At 42.1% G+C, this 12,656-nt stretch overlaps 1 protein-coding gene across 1 annotated transcript in view; it reads left to right on the top strand.

The window, feature by feature from the left end:
- The window catches only part of LOC308689448 (uncharacterized protein), a 50,891-nt gene extending 38,745 nt beyond the window's left edge, over positions 1-12,146 (top strand). Inside the window, exon 4 of the mRNA XM_081363159.1 lies at positions 11,994-12,146. The gene's annotated coding sequence lies outside the window, so the exon portion shown is untranslated. The remainder of the gene's footprint in view (positions 1-11,993) is intronic.
- Positions 12,147-12,656: the final 510 nt, after the last annotated feature.

Below are 12,656 nucleotides of genomic sequence, written 5' to 3'. Positions count from 1 at the left end.
TTATTAATACCAATAATACACATTCACTGAAACTGAATTTGTTCCACCAAATAACGTTTGAAACTGCCAAGCGTTCTTCCACCAAAACTCTAGCGTTTGCGACTCGGGGTAAATTTGAATTAGCTCAAGAATATGGGGAATTTTGGAAATATTAATAATTATGACTCATGGTCATAATTCATAAGTCGCATGTACATTTATTTTATCAATTATAGAGATTAACTGGTTCTGTAACTGATTTAATCGTTATTCGTCCAGCGAATAAAGGTGAGATTATCACAGTTAAGAAAGGTTATCTCTTTACAAACTCCAAGAAAGTTTGATCTCCTGGCCACGGACATCAAACCCTTCTGAGTTTATTAATTAAAACTACTGAATGTAGTCTAATATCGAGCTTGTAGCTTAAGATCTTTTTAGATTCATTGACTTAAAAAGTGGATGTTTCAAACACAGAGGCAGTGAAAAGTATTTATAAATTTTATTAAATGCAAAACTATGATTATATGATCTACGAACATAAACGTACGTAAAAATGCACACAATAAACAAACAACATATAACCAAACAATAACATAAGTGATCAGAATGAAATGAAAGAAAGAAAAAAAAAGGAAAAAAGAGAAGAGGAAGAAGGGTAACTTAATTCGCAGACCTAAGAGAGAGAGAGACCAGGAAATCAACCTTTAGGTTGATAGATAGTACTTGCGAGCTGTTGTACTCTTTCAGTGCGATGCTGGAAAAGGGGACGCGCGCGTGCGCGTGTCCGGCTGGTTTGCGTCTGGCTTCGTCTTCTGGGTCGTTTCGCAAGACGATGTAAAGGATTTAAGTTCAAGACTTACTTGAATTTAAGTTACCGCGAAAATTAGGTTTGTCTCCCGGGACGGGGAGAGGTTTCAGAAATCTTGGTTTCTAAGGCAGCAGGCTTTTACATGGCGCGGGGGTTTGTGTCCCAGAGGCCACGGCGAGGCCTGTTCAGCTGGTTGCCATGGAGCTGCGCTACACGTGGATGAGGTCCGGGATGAGAGCGACCGGAGAAGAGAGGAAGTGGAATCAGCGGGGTCGAAGAAAGAAGAGAGGATAAGAGAGGGTCTCTTCCTTTTAACAGACAATCTGTTTACGCCTTGTTTTGTGACATAGCGAATCAAAACTTCTGATCTGTAGCGGGAAGACGTCTTCTTTGTGTAAAGAGCAACACGCCCCCTTGTGTCATATGTCTTCTGAGCGAAATAATTAATATTTCCTCTTAAGATTATACATACAGAATAATACATCTTACGATAATACTATGTGCGGGACTGGTTGAATTAAAACAGGACGGTCAGACAGATACCAAGAATTACAGGTAGATATTGGACACACATAACATTACGTTCATATGCCTCATTACACACAAATAAAGCTTGATTAAACACACAATAAAATTGTCAGTGTTTCCGTTATGGCAAACGACGACACTTTGAGAAACATAGGAATACATATCAAACATCTTAGGGAGTTTTCTCTGAAGAGTTTCATGTATGTTAAGGTGTTGGAATGTTGGCTTTACAAGAGGAACTGGATGATATGCCGTCTCGAGGTCATAAAGTTTTATGGTCTGGGGGAGGATTACAACAGGACACGACTGAGGAATTCCTTTCAAGGAACATAAGTCTATAGGATTCCAACCTATATTCTAGCAAACCACACTTCTATTATTAATCAAAGTTAATCACAAATACATATCAGAAGGTATACACTCAAGAGCCATATCTCTACCTGAAATTGTACTCAAAGGAGGTTTTGTGTGTGTGGGGGTGAGTGTGTGTGTGTGCGTGGGTCATGAGGTTGTAAAGTCAAAAAACTCTTCGGTGACTCTATTGTCCCTCTGGGGGAATCATTAACCAGTCAGTACAAAAAGATGATGTGTTCGGAGATCACATGATGCACTTAATTACAAGCAGATGTCGTTGTGGCTACAATCTCCAGTTAACTTGCAAAGTATTCTTTTCGTTCGTTTGTTAAATAAGAAGCAATCTAGCACGGAAATTTTTTTTTTTTAATCAAGTGATCAAAGTGCTCGTTGCCGCTGCGATCAGTGGCGCTGGTACAGTGCTCATGCACACGCCGCACAGTCTTCACTCGGACGCGCGCTTCAATCCGTTGTGGAGACTCTCTATTCTTTCCGGTGAAATCATAACAAAATTCACACAAATCTGTGCCTGCTTGATATACAACCACTGATAAACATAATCGGTTTTGATGAAAAAGAAAGAATTATATACGAGTGCGGATTAGAACCTCTGACACGCTTGGCAAAAGTTCTGCTACTGGAACATTAAAGTACATACGTGAAACAGTCGATCTATTCAAGTGAAAAAACAACATATAGTGGAGTACATCTCATTAAATGTATCTGTAAAACCCATGAGTAAACCCAGTGCACTATTTAAATCAATTGCTGGACATCGTAATGTTATTCTACATAAATCTGATTTACATAGACAGTATATAAACACTGATTTATGATTTAGCATTGTATTAGCGCGGACACGAGCCGTGCGACGCACACACGCACCGAACCGAGACAAGCGAACCGAACGGTTTGGATGTTTTTTCATGTACCGTGCCACCCCTAGTGTACAGTATACTTTCTCTCCAGAAAAATACCATTTAGTGTGATTTATTAATTAAACTTATTGCACTAGGTATAAAAGATCGCTTATAAATATTCGTTTGCCAGAGGCACTCTGTATCTTCGCCCTGAAGGGAGCAGCTCAAACTCATTATGGAGGGGGTGTTCTCTTACGAGAGGTTCTCCTTTCCACGGGCGGCTGCGAACACTGTGAGGAGATGCCGATGTCGACCCTGCGGGCTCGACTCGCCATGTTTGACGATCCTCCCCCTTCTTCGGCTGCCTCTTCCGGGCCACGTAAGAAGAAATGCCGCTCTCAAAGGCCTCCCGAGCCGGATGTTACAGCTGAGCGCTCGCCGGAGCCCCTCCCACGAGCCTCGCTCTCTCCTTCTCCCCCGACCTTCTCCGACGCGCAGCGGCCGGCCTTTGCCTGCACTGCCGTCGCCTCAGGGGATGAAGCAGATGACACCGCCGTCAACGTCAGCTGCTCTCTGCTTGCTTCAGACAGCAAGGAGTGGTCGGGCTCTCACCGCTCCGCCTCCTCTACTCAGGAGTCTAGCCGGTCCCGCGCCAGTGTCGACGCGGAACTTCTCCGCCTCCTCACCAAAGCGGTCGACCGACTAGGACTTGACTGGTCCCTACCGAAGGAGCCTGCACCTAATCGACTCAACGGGTGTTTTCTGCCTAGCCGCCGCCAAGCGCCAGCCTCTAGGTCAGCACCCTTTCTACCTGAACATGAGTGAGTCAGATCGCAACAGAGTGTTCCTTAATGCCCCGCTCTCATCCACTGGCCTCTTCGGCCCTGCGGTCAGCGGAATTGTGGATCGCTTCTCTGAAGTGCAAAAGGCATCGCAGGCCATGAACCTCTTCCTGCCCCGCCGCTCGAGCCCAGCTGCAGGCCGCTCACAAACCCAGCCTCCTGCACGCAGCTCTACACAGCGCCCGTCTCGGCCTCCTACTTTGCAGCGACATCAGGGCGGCCGCCCTAAGTCACGCCCAACCAGCCGTCACAGACCGCCGCCCCCCCGGGTCCGCAGCCCAAGATAGCATTGAAGCCTGAGCCCGCGAAGTCCTCCTAGCACCTGTAAGGAGGAAAAGATGGTTCAATCCCGCCGTGGCCGGACCGCCATCAAAACACCCAGCTCTGTCAGTCCCCTTATATCAGGCTATTTCAGCAGCTCACACCGCAGCCAACGAGCCAGTAACATTACTCGCTCGCCTGCACTCAAACGGCGTTTTTACGGCAGCCCACATAAATCTCAGAAAGAGTATAAAATCAGGTTTTCCGGCTCTGGCTGAAGGTGTCATAAGTGTAGAAAATGTGCCCACTCCCACGTGCTCACCACTAAACACAAGCACGGTCCCCCATGGTAACGCGCTCACGGCGCACTCTCATAAAGCAGACACACGCCGCTCGAGTATTAAGTGTAGTAAATGTGCCCACAACTCTGTGCTCACACCTACCCGCTGCTCACTCTGCCATTCAGTTACCTCGGGTTACAGACCTTCTAAAGCTCCCAAACACTGGCCGTGTTATAAGTGTAAACTCTGCGACTGCTCACGAGCACGCGCACCCACTTTCAGACACGATAAACCCCACGTCGCTCTCGCGCCAAGGGTGCTCAGCAGTAAAACACGCTCCATCTGTGAGGATCGAGCCATTATACGCTGTACAGCCAGTCAGCACTGTTTACCAGCCCGCGCAGCGCGGCGATCTGAACCCAGAGACCATTCGACCCCTAGCTATGCGAGCAAAAGCATGGTAAGCTATTCAGGGCGCGTCAGAATGGGTGCTGAATACTATAAATCACGCCTATTCGCTTCAATTCGCTCGTCGCCCCCCGCGCTTTCTAGCGCAGACGGAGACGAAAGTGAGTTCGGAAGCAGCGCACTTGCTTCAAGCAGAAATAGCGAAGCTGCTGCGCAAAGGGGCTATAGAACAGGTTCATCCTTCTCTGAGCAAGTCGGGCTTTTACAGCCGTTACTTCCTCATACCCAAGAAGGACAGCACTAATGAGCACTAAGACCTATTTTAGATCTGAGACATTTGAACAAAGCCCTCATGAGACGGTCATTCAAAATGATCACAACCAGACAAATCCTCGTGCAGATTCGCCCAGGAGACTGGTTTATCTCTCTCGATCTGAAGGACGCGTACTTTCAGATCCAGATAACTCCCCGTCACAGGCCATTCTTGAGATTCGCCTTCGACGGTCGAGCATATCAATACACAGTCCTGCCGTTCGGCCTATCTTTGGCACCCCGTACATTTACGAAGTGCATGGATACAGGTCTCGCTCCCCTGAGAAGACAGGGCATGCGAATACTGAACTATCTGGCTTGTTCTAGCGCAGTCAGAGACAGAGCTTGTGTCTCACAGAACAGCGCTTCTCTATGACGGCAAATCAATGCCAATAATAAACGAGCACACAACTGATGCGGGCGCGCGCGGTAAATGACTTCCGCGAGAGGATAACAGATCTACACGCGAAGAAACGGGAACTCGCGAGCTCATTCAAACCCTGCGCGCGTGCATAACATCATCTCTGCACGCAATACAAGCCCTCGCGCGCGCGCGCATGATCATTCCCCACGCGTTCGCGCTTGATCTGCTCTCGCCTGCTGCTTTTGCTCGCTCGAACAATTTTATTTTTGGCAGTCGAGGGGCGGGACTTACTGTTTTAATAACCTCAAATGTCATTGGTTACTTTTCCCCTTTTCCAGAAGTCAGTTGCGATTGGACGCCTGTCCAATGACTCGTAATTCACTTGACTTGAGACATGAGACATCACTTCATTTGTTTTATTTATTGTGGTTTATTAATGTGTGATGTGATTTAATGCATTGTTAATACAGAATAGATTGTTACCAGATACTTTATTAACAGAAAGTCTTATTGCATTGTGTCGTTAAGAGATATTTAGGCTAGACTAATGACACATATATTTTTAGGTAATATAAGTGGTTAATTATGTTTTCTATTAAATGCAAAAGGGGTTCTGGCTTCCCAAGTTAAGATACAGTAGCCTACACAGCATGAATTAGCTTACATATGCCTTTTCAGAATTTGCTACAAAATATAGAGGAACAAAATTAAACCCAGCAAATTAGATATTAAAATATTATATAGTGATCTTAACCTTCTAACTAATAACATAATAAGAGAAAGTATGAGGCAAGTACAGTACACCATATAAATGATTACACCCCATCTGAACATAACATATCTTAAAAAAAAAAATGTCCCAGATAAAGAAAAAAATTCTGAATTTGTTTGGGTTTCAGAGGGGTGTAATTATTTATGCCTTGTACTGTATCTTTAGAAGCCAGAATCCCTTTTACATTTAATAGAAAATATAATAAACCACTCAAAATTGACATAATAGTAATACACAGGATGATAACAAAAAGCTTACGCAACAACTCTTGAATATTGATATAAACAAGTAATGTATCTTTCATCCAAAGCCCTTGTTATATTTGCAACTATTTAATGGTCACGTTTTACATTTCTGAGGTTCACAGAACTAATATAATTTTGGTTGGGTAAACGTAAATAGTGGTGAATGAGAGTAGTGGTAATGTAGTGGTGATATACAGCAAATACAGGTGAAACTCGAAAAGTTAGAACATCGTGCAAAAGTTCAAAATTAGAAACAAATTCAAAATTAGAATATTGTGAAAAGGTTTTCATAAACTGTAAGCCATAATCATCAAAATTATAACAAATAAAGGCTTGAAATATCTCACTTTGCATGTAATGAGTCTATATAATATATTAGTTTCACCTTGTAGGTTGAATTAGTTTCACCTTGTAAGCTGAAATAAATGAACTTTTGCACATTAACTTATTCAAATTGTTCGAGTTTCACTTGTATGACTTTACATTCCCGTTTTTCTCCAATTTCTTTAAGATATTTTAATGCCAATATCACAAATCACAGTGTTATAAATATAAAATGTAAAAATGTATACAAATTTGGGTCAATTTGCAATGCTAATAACCATGGAAATGCGTCATAGTCTGTAGCCTAAATATCTCTTAACAATACAGTGCAACAAGACTTTCTGTTAATAAAGTTATTTGGTAAGAATCTATTCTATATTAACAATGCATTAAATCACATTACATATCAATAAACCACAATAAATAAAACAAATGAAGTGATGTCTCATGTCTCAAGTCAAGTGAATTACAAGTCATTGGACAGGCGTCCAATCGCAACTGACTTCTGGAAAAGGGGAAAAGTAACCAATGACATTTGAGGTTATTAAAACAGTAAGTCCCGCCCCTCGACTGTCAAAAATAAAATTGTTCGAGCGAGCAAAAGCAGCAGGCGAGAGCAGATCAAGCGCGAGCGTGTGGGGAATGATCATGCGCGCGCGCGAGGGCTTGTATTGCGTACAGAGATGATGTTATGCGCGCGCGCAGGGTTTGAATGAGCTCGCGAGTTCCCGTTTCTTCGCGTGTAGATCTGTTATCCTCTCGCGGAAGTCATTTACCGCGCGCGCCCGCATCAGTTGTGTGCTCGTTTATTATTGGCATTGATTTGCCGTCATACTTCTCAGCCATCTGGAAGGTCTGGGTCTCTCGGTCAACTGGACCAAGAGCTCGTTATCGCCCCGTCAGTCAATTTCCTTTCTTGGAATAGAACTGGACTCGGTGGCTATGACGGCCAGATTGTCGGAGCAGCGCGCGCGCCGCATCCGTCACCTCGCCGCATCCTTCCAAGTAGGCAGCCAGGTTCCGCTGAGGACATTCCAGCGTATCCTGGGGCATATGGCTTCAGCTGCAGCGGTGCTCCAGCTGGGCTTATTGCGCCCGCTTCAATGGTGGCTGAAAGCGCGCGTGCCCCACCGAGCCTGGGCGGCCGGCGGCTCGCGAGTCAGAGTGAATCAGGGCTGCATTTCAGCCCTGCAGCCCTGGCTGGTAGCCGAATGGTATCACACAGGAGTGACTATGGGAGTGATCTCACACCGGAAAGTTGTCTCGACAGACACTTCCAACCAAGGTTGGGGAGCGCTCTTCGAAGGCAGACCGGTCTATGGCCGCTGGTCAGACCAGGAGAATCTCCTACACATAAACTGTCTAGAGATGCTCGCGGTCGAGAAAGCGCTCAAGCACTTCCTCCCATTTCTCCTAGGTCACCATGTTCTAGTCCGAACAGACAATACATCGGTAGTGGCCTATGTGAATCGCCAGGGCGTTGTCAGATCAAAGACGCTCTGCACCCTGGCGGAACGCCTCCTCGTGTGGGCTCAGCACTCTCTGCGCTCGCTGAGAGCCGCGCATGTGCCTGGCCACCTGAACGAGGGGCCAGACAGACTGTCCAAGGACAACGTTCCCCCTGGGGAGTGGTCTCTACACCCCCAAACAGTCCAGTCACTGTGGCACCGCGACCTCTTTGCGTCAATAGACAACGCTCACTGCCCAGAGTTCTTTACGAAGAACAAGGACGCGCTGGCCCAGACCTGGCCCAGCGGCCCGCTATATGCTTTCCCCCCTGTCTCTCTGCTGCCTCAGGTCATCAAGAGAGTCAGGGAAGCGCGCCACACAGTGCTCCTCATAGCCCCGTACTGGGAGAACCAAGCTTGGTTCCAGGAACTAATACAGCTGGCAGACACAGTCCCCTGGCCGATACCGACAAGGAGAGACCTTCTCTCCCAAGCCCGTGGCTCGATCTGGCATCCCCATCCAGAGCGCTGGTCTCTGCATGCATGGAGCCTCAACGGTTACTCGTTGATCTGCCGAAAGGGGTTATGAACACGATCATACAATCCAGAGCCCCCTCTAGGAGGCGGCTCTACACGTCTAAATGGTCTGTGTTTTTTTTTTTATTAGATTTGATTTATTTCAACAATAATCATAAACTTATACAATCATGCCAGAGGCAGTTCATATACATTGAATACAATTTGTTGAGGATAAAATACACAAAAAAGCCACAGGCTTATTTCCATTGTGGTCCTCTACCTGCATAAAATGAAACGAACAGTTCAAATGGGAATAAAATCAAATACACTGTAAACCCGGATAAGTAGAATCTACTTAAAAAAAACAAGGTAACTCGTTGCCTTACATTTTTTAAGTAATGAAGCATTAGTTGAATAAGTGAAGTGGACTACGTTCAATGTACTTAAGCCCATAATGGAATGGAATAGAACATTTAAGTTGAATGTACTTATAACCGAGTTACAGTAACTGAACCGGATAAGTAGAATCTACTTAAAAGAACCAAGGTAACTCGTGGCCTTAAAATTTTTAAGTAATGAAGCATTCGGTTAAGTCTACTGTAACCGAGTTACAGTAACTGAAGATACTTAGTTTAAACAATCATTCCCCACCCATTTATTTAACTCAGCTTGTTAAGTAAGCATTACTCCATTATAATTCAACTAAATTGTATATTCTAACGGGCCCAACTTAACTTTTAGTTCCTGAAACTAAAAATATCTTTCAATCAATAGAGCCATGTAAAATACACACATACAACTGCAACATTACACTGATCCAATTATATTTTCATTGAACATGTCTTTTTTTTTGGTCTTTTTTACAATATTAAACTTGTCTACAGCAATAAATTGTATTTTACAGGGAATGTAGCTTTTATAATTACATAATTAAAATATTATACTTTAATTTTTCGTAAGAGTAGCCACACTAGGAAAAAGAAAACAACATTTTCTGGGTTTTAAAACATTTATTTTGGTTAAAAGCAAAGATCAGAAAATTGCCTTCTGTGAACATGTTGGCTGAATTTTTTAAAACATAAAATGCAATTTTAACACTTTAACAACAGGTAACACTAAGCGCTTAATTAAAGGGATAGTTCACCCAAAAATTTTAAATTAGCACATGATTTACTCACCCTCAATCATCCTAGGTCTATATGACATTCTTCTTTCAGACGAATACAATCAGAGTTATTTTACAAATGTCCTGGCTCTTCCAAGCTTTATAATGGTAGTGAAGTGCTGTTTCTGTTTTGAAGTCCATAAAAGTGCAAACGAAATCCCATTCAAAGTCTGCAAGTTTTCGCAGAAGTGAGGAAACCTGTAGGCTTACAGTGGTGTTCTTTTTTTTGCATAAATTGGCCAGTTTTCTTTGGAGTTACTTGTCTTTTCTTTGTTTTAGATCCACATTCAGGATTGATGTCAAGAAAGCGTCTAAAAGGCAGAAAAGAAAGAAAAAAAAAACAATGAAATATTATGGACTGAGTTTATATATTTTGACAGAGAGAGACAGCACAAAAGATGTGTAAATAAAAACCAGATATCGGTTTTAACGACTAATTTGTTTGGATAAAACTAAACAACATGGAAAAAAAAATGCAATGTTGGATGTTGATCAATAACTGATATTTCTTCTGCCCTGGTTAAAATACATCGACTCAATGTGTCTGTTTACAAGCGCACTGTCAACTAACTAAACTTTTGGAAGTGGGGTTGCCAGATTTAAAGTTTTATTCTACAACTTTTGTCTACTCATCACCCAGCTCATTAACAATATCATCCCCTCATCAGGACCCATCAGAGTATCAGTGGAAAGGCAGTCATAGACTCTCAGTTTATATAGAGCACACATTGCCAGAATCCAGCCCAAACCTTTGTGACAGAAATAATTTTACTTAATTGCAAGCCTTGCAATGTGAATTGCATACATGACTACATGATAATGTTAAACATGACATTTACCAGACTAAAATGCATGTTTGCACCCAAAAATGAAAATTCTGTCATTATTACTCACCCTCAAGACTTTCGTTCATCTTCGGGACACAAATTAAGATATTTTTGATGAAATCTGAGAGGTTTCTGTCCCTCCATTGACATCAATGTCATTGCAACTGTCAAAGCCCAGAAAGGTAGTAAAAACATCAGTAAATAGTACATATAACTATGTTGGTTCAACCTTAATATTATGAAGTGACGAGATTACTTTTTGTGCGCGAAATAATCCCAAAATAACAACATTGTTGAATAATCTCTTCTTTTCTATGTCATTCTCCTACACTGTTGGCGTAGTGTAAACAGTGCAGCGCTTATGGATTCTACATCAGAGCGTAGGCTCACTATTGGCTAGCTCCTGGGTCATCACACACGACCAGAGTCGAACAATAATAAGCCTACGTTCTGACGTAGAACCCAGAAGCGCTGCACTGGCTTTTTTTCAAGGCTTGCACCTTGAAATCTATAACAGGGTTTGCGTTCTCGAGCCACCAGGCACTGTTTTGTGCAGATGAGTGGGCCGGAGAGCGTTAAAGGATAACTCTTGCCAAAATGCAACCTCTTTTTGTTAATCTACCCGAGGCAAACTTTCGTTTAAAAGCATAATTAGGATGGAAACGTCACTTTTAAGTTTGACCGTATTTCCGTTTTCAGTCAAATTGCCTTTTGAATGGAAGTGCTTGGGGCATGAATATGATAGCATCAAAAATCGCTATTTTTAAAACACTAAGAAGGCTCGACACAACATGAAACTTTGCTCTCAGTATCACCAGGGGCTCTACACATGAACTCCAGCATGGAGAACATTGTTTGTGTACACAGAGTTTACTAAAAAGAAAGATTTTGAACAACTCACTGAAGCTGTGTCCGCCGGCATTTTGACGGTCAAAAATAGTCGATCTAATAAATTTATTCTAGAGCTGCTGTAAAGCCTAAACAATCTATGCTACTGTAATCTCCTATTATCACTGTAAAGCTGCTTTGAAACAATCTATATTGTTAAAAGCGCTATATAAATGAAGGTGACTTGACACTGTTTACACTACATCAACAGCATAGGAGAATGACATGAAAGAGTAGAGATTGTTGAATAATGTCGTTATTTTGTTTTTGTGCACAAAAGGAATTCTCATCGCTTCATAATATTAAGATTGCACCACTGTAGTTACATGGATTATATAAACGATGTTTTGACTACCTTGAAAGTTGCAAAGACGTTGCTGTCTATGGGTGGTTCAGAAACCTCTCAGATTTCATCAAAAATATCTTAATTTGTGTTCTGAAGATTAACAAAGGTCTTACAGGTTTGGAACGACATGAGGTTGAGTAATTAATGACAGAATTTTCACTATTTAACTGAAAACAACTTGCACTGACATATCTTAAAATATGTGACTGCCACTGTTTTGTCTCAAGATGCACACCAGTAATGTTTTTTTTTTTTTATTAGACATTTTTATAAAAGCTGCTTAAATACCCTAATTTTATTAAGGCCTAGACCTGGCTTAAGCTAAGCCCAGTATGGAAACCATGGCCATATTGTTTATACCAGTTGTCAGCTTAATAAATACTGTCAAGACAAGTCACAATTCAGTCTAATATTTATATGAATGGCAAATATGCTAATGACTAACCTCTGAACAAACTCAAGGTGCTGCCTCTTCCTGGTACTGCAAGCTGAAGTTATAGGAGGAGGCAAACAGCGCTGCCAGGCCAGTGATGAAGAGGCTGTGATCCTTCACACACACCTTGACCTTCCAAACGTAATGTCCAGCACTGGTCGCTTAGAGATTGACCTGTAATTAAAAAAAAAAAAAATTTAAAAAAAAATGAATAAATAATATAATTAAAATAACTATTGTGGGTTTCACTGTGGTTCGATGTAGTTGTCTATAGGGTAAACGTACCTATTAAGCTCACCAAAATCTACATTGAGACATTTTTAGTGCACAAGATATTGGTTTTAGTACAAGAAGTTATTTTAAAATAAAATATTAATCTCTCACACTATAATATTTCATTTTATTTTAAATGACAAAAGTATTTCAATTAAGATGTACATCATTAAATATAAAAAGTCTGGCTGTGCTTAATGGGTACGTTTTGTACCCTTTAAGCACACCCCTGTTCCCAATAAGCTCACAACAAGTTTTATTAAAAATTCTTGTTTATTTTAAACAACCTTTTTAAGGAATAATTGAAAAAAGTTTTATTTGAAGGTACAGAGTCAATCACAACTAAACAGAACACTAAAATCAAGCAACAAGGCATTCAATTTGATCAGGTAGCCTATCCTATTCATAGTGACGTGTCA

This window comes from Scardinius erythrophthalmus (assembly GCF_964197995.2).
Source record: "Scardinius erythrophthalmus genome assembly, chromosome: 4".
Lineage (NCBI taxonomy): Eukaryota > Metazoa > Chordata > Actinopteri > Cypriniformes > Leuciscidae > Scardinius > Scardinius erythrophthalmus.
The sequence above is the reverse complement of the archived record's forward strand: the minus strand, read 5'-3'. Positions and strand labels throughout refer to the sequence as shown.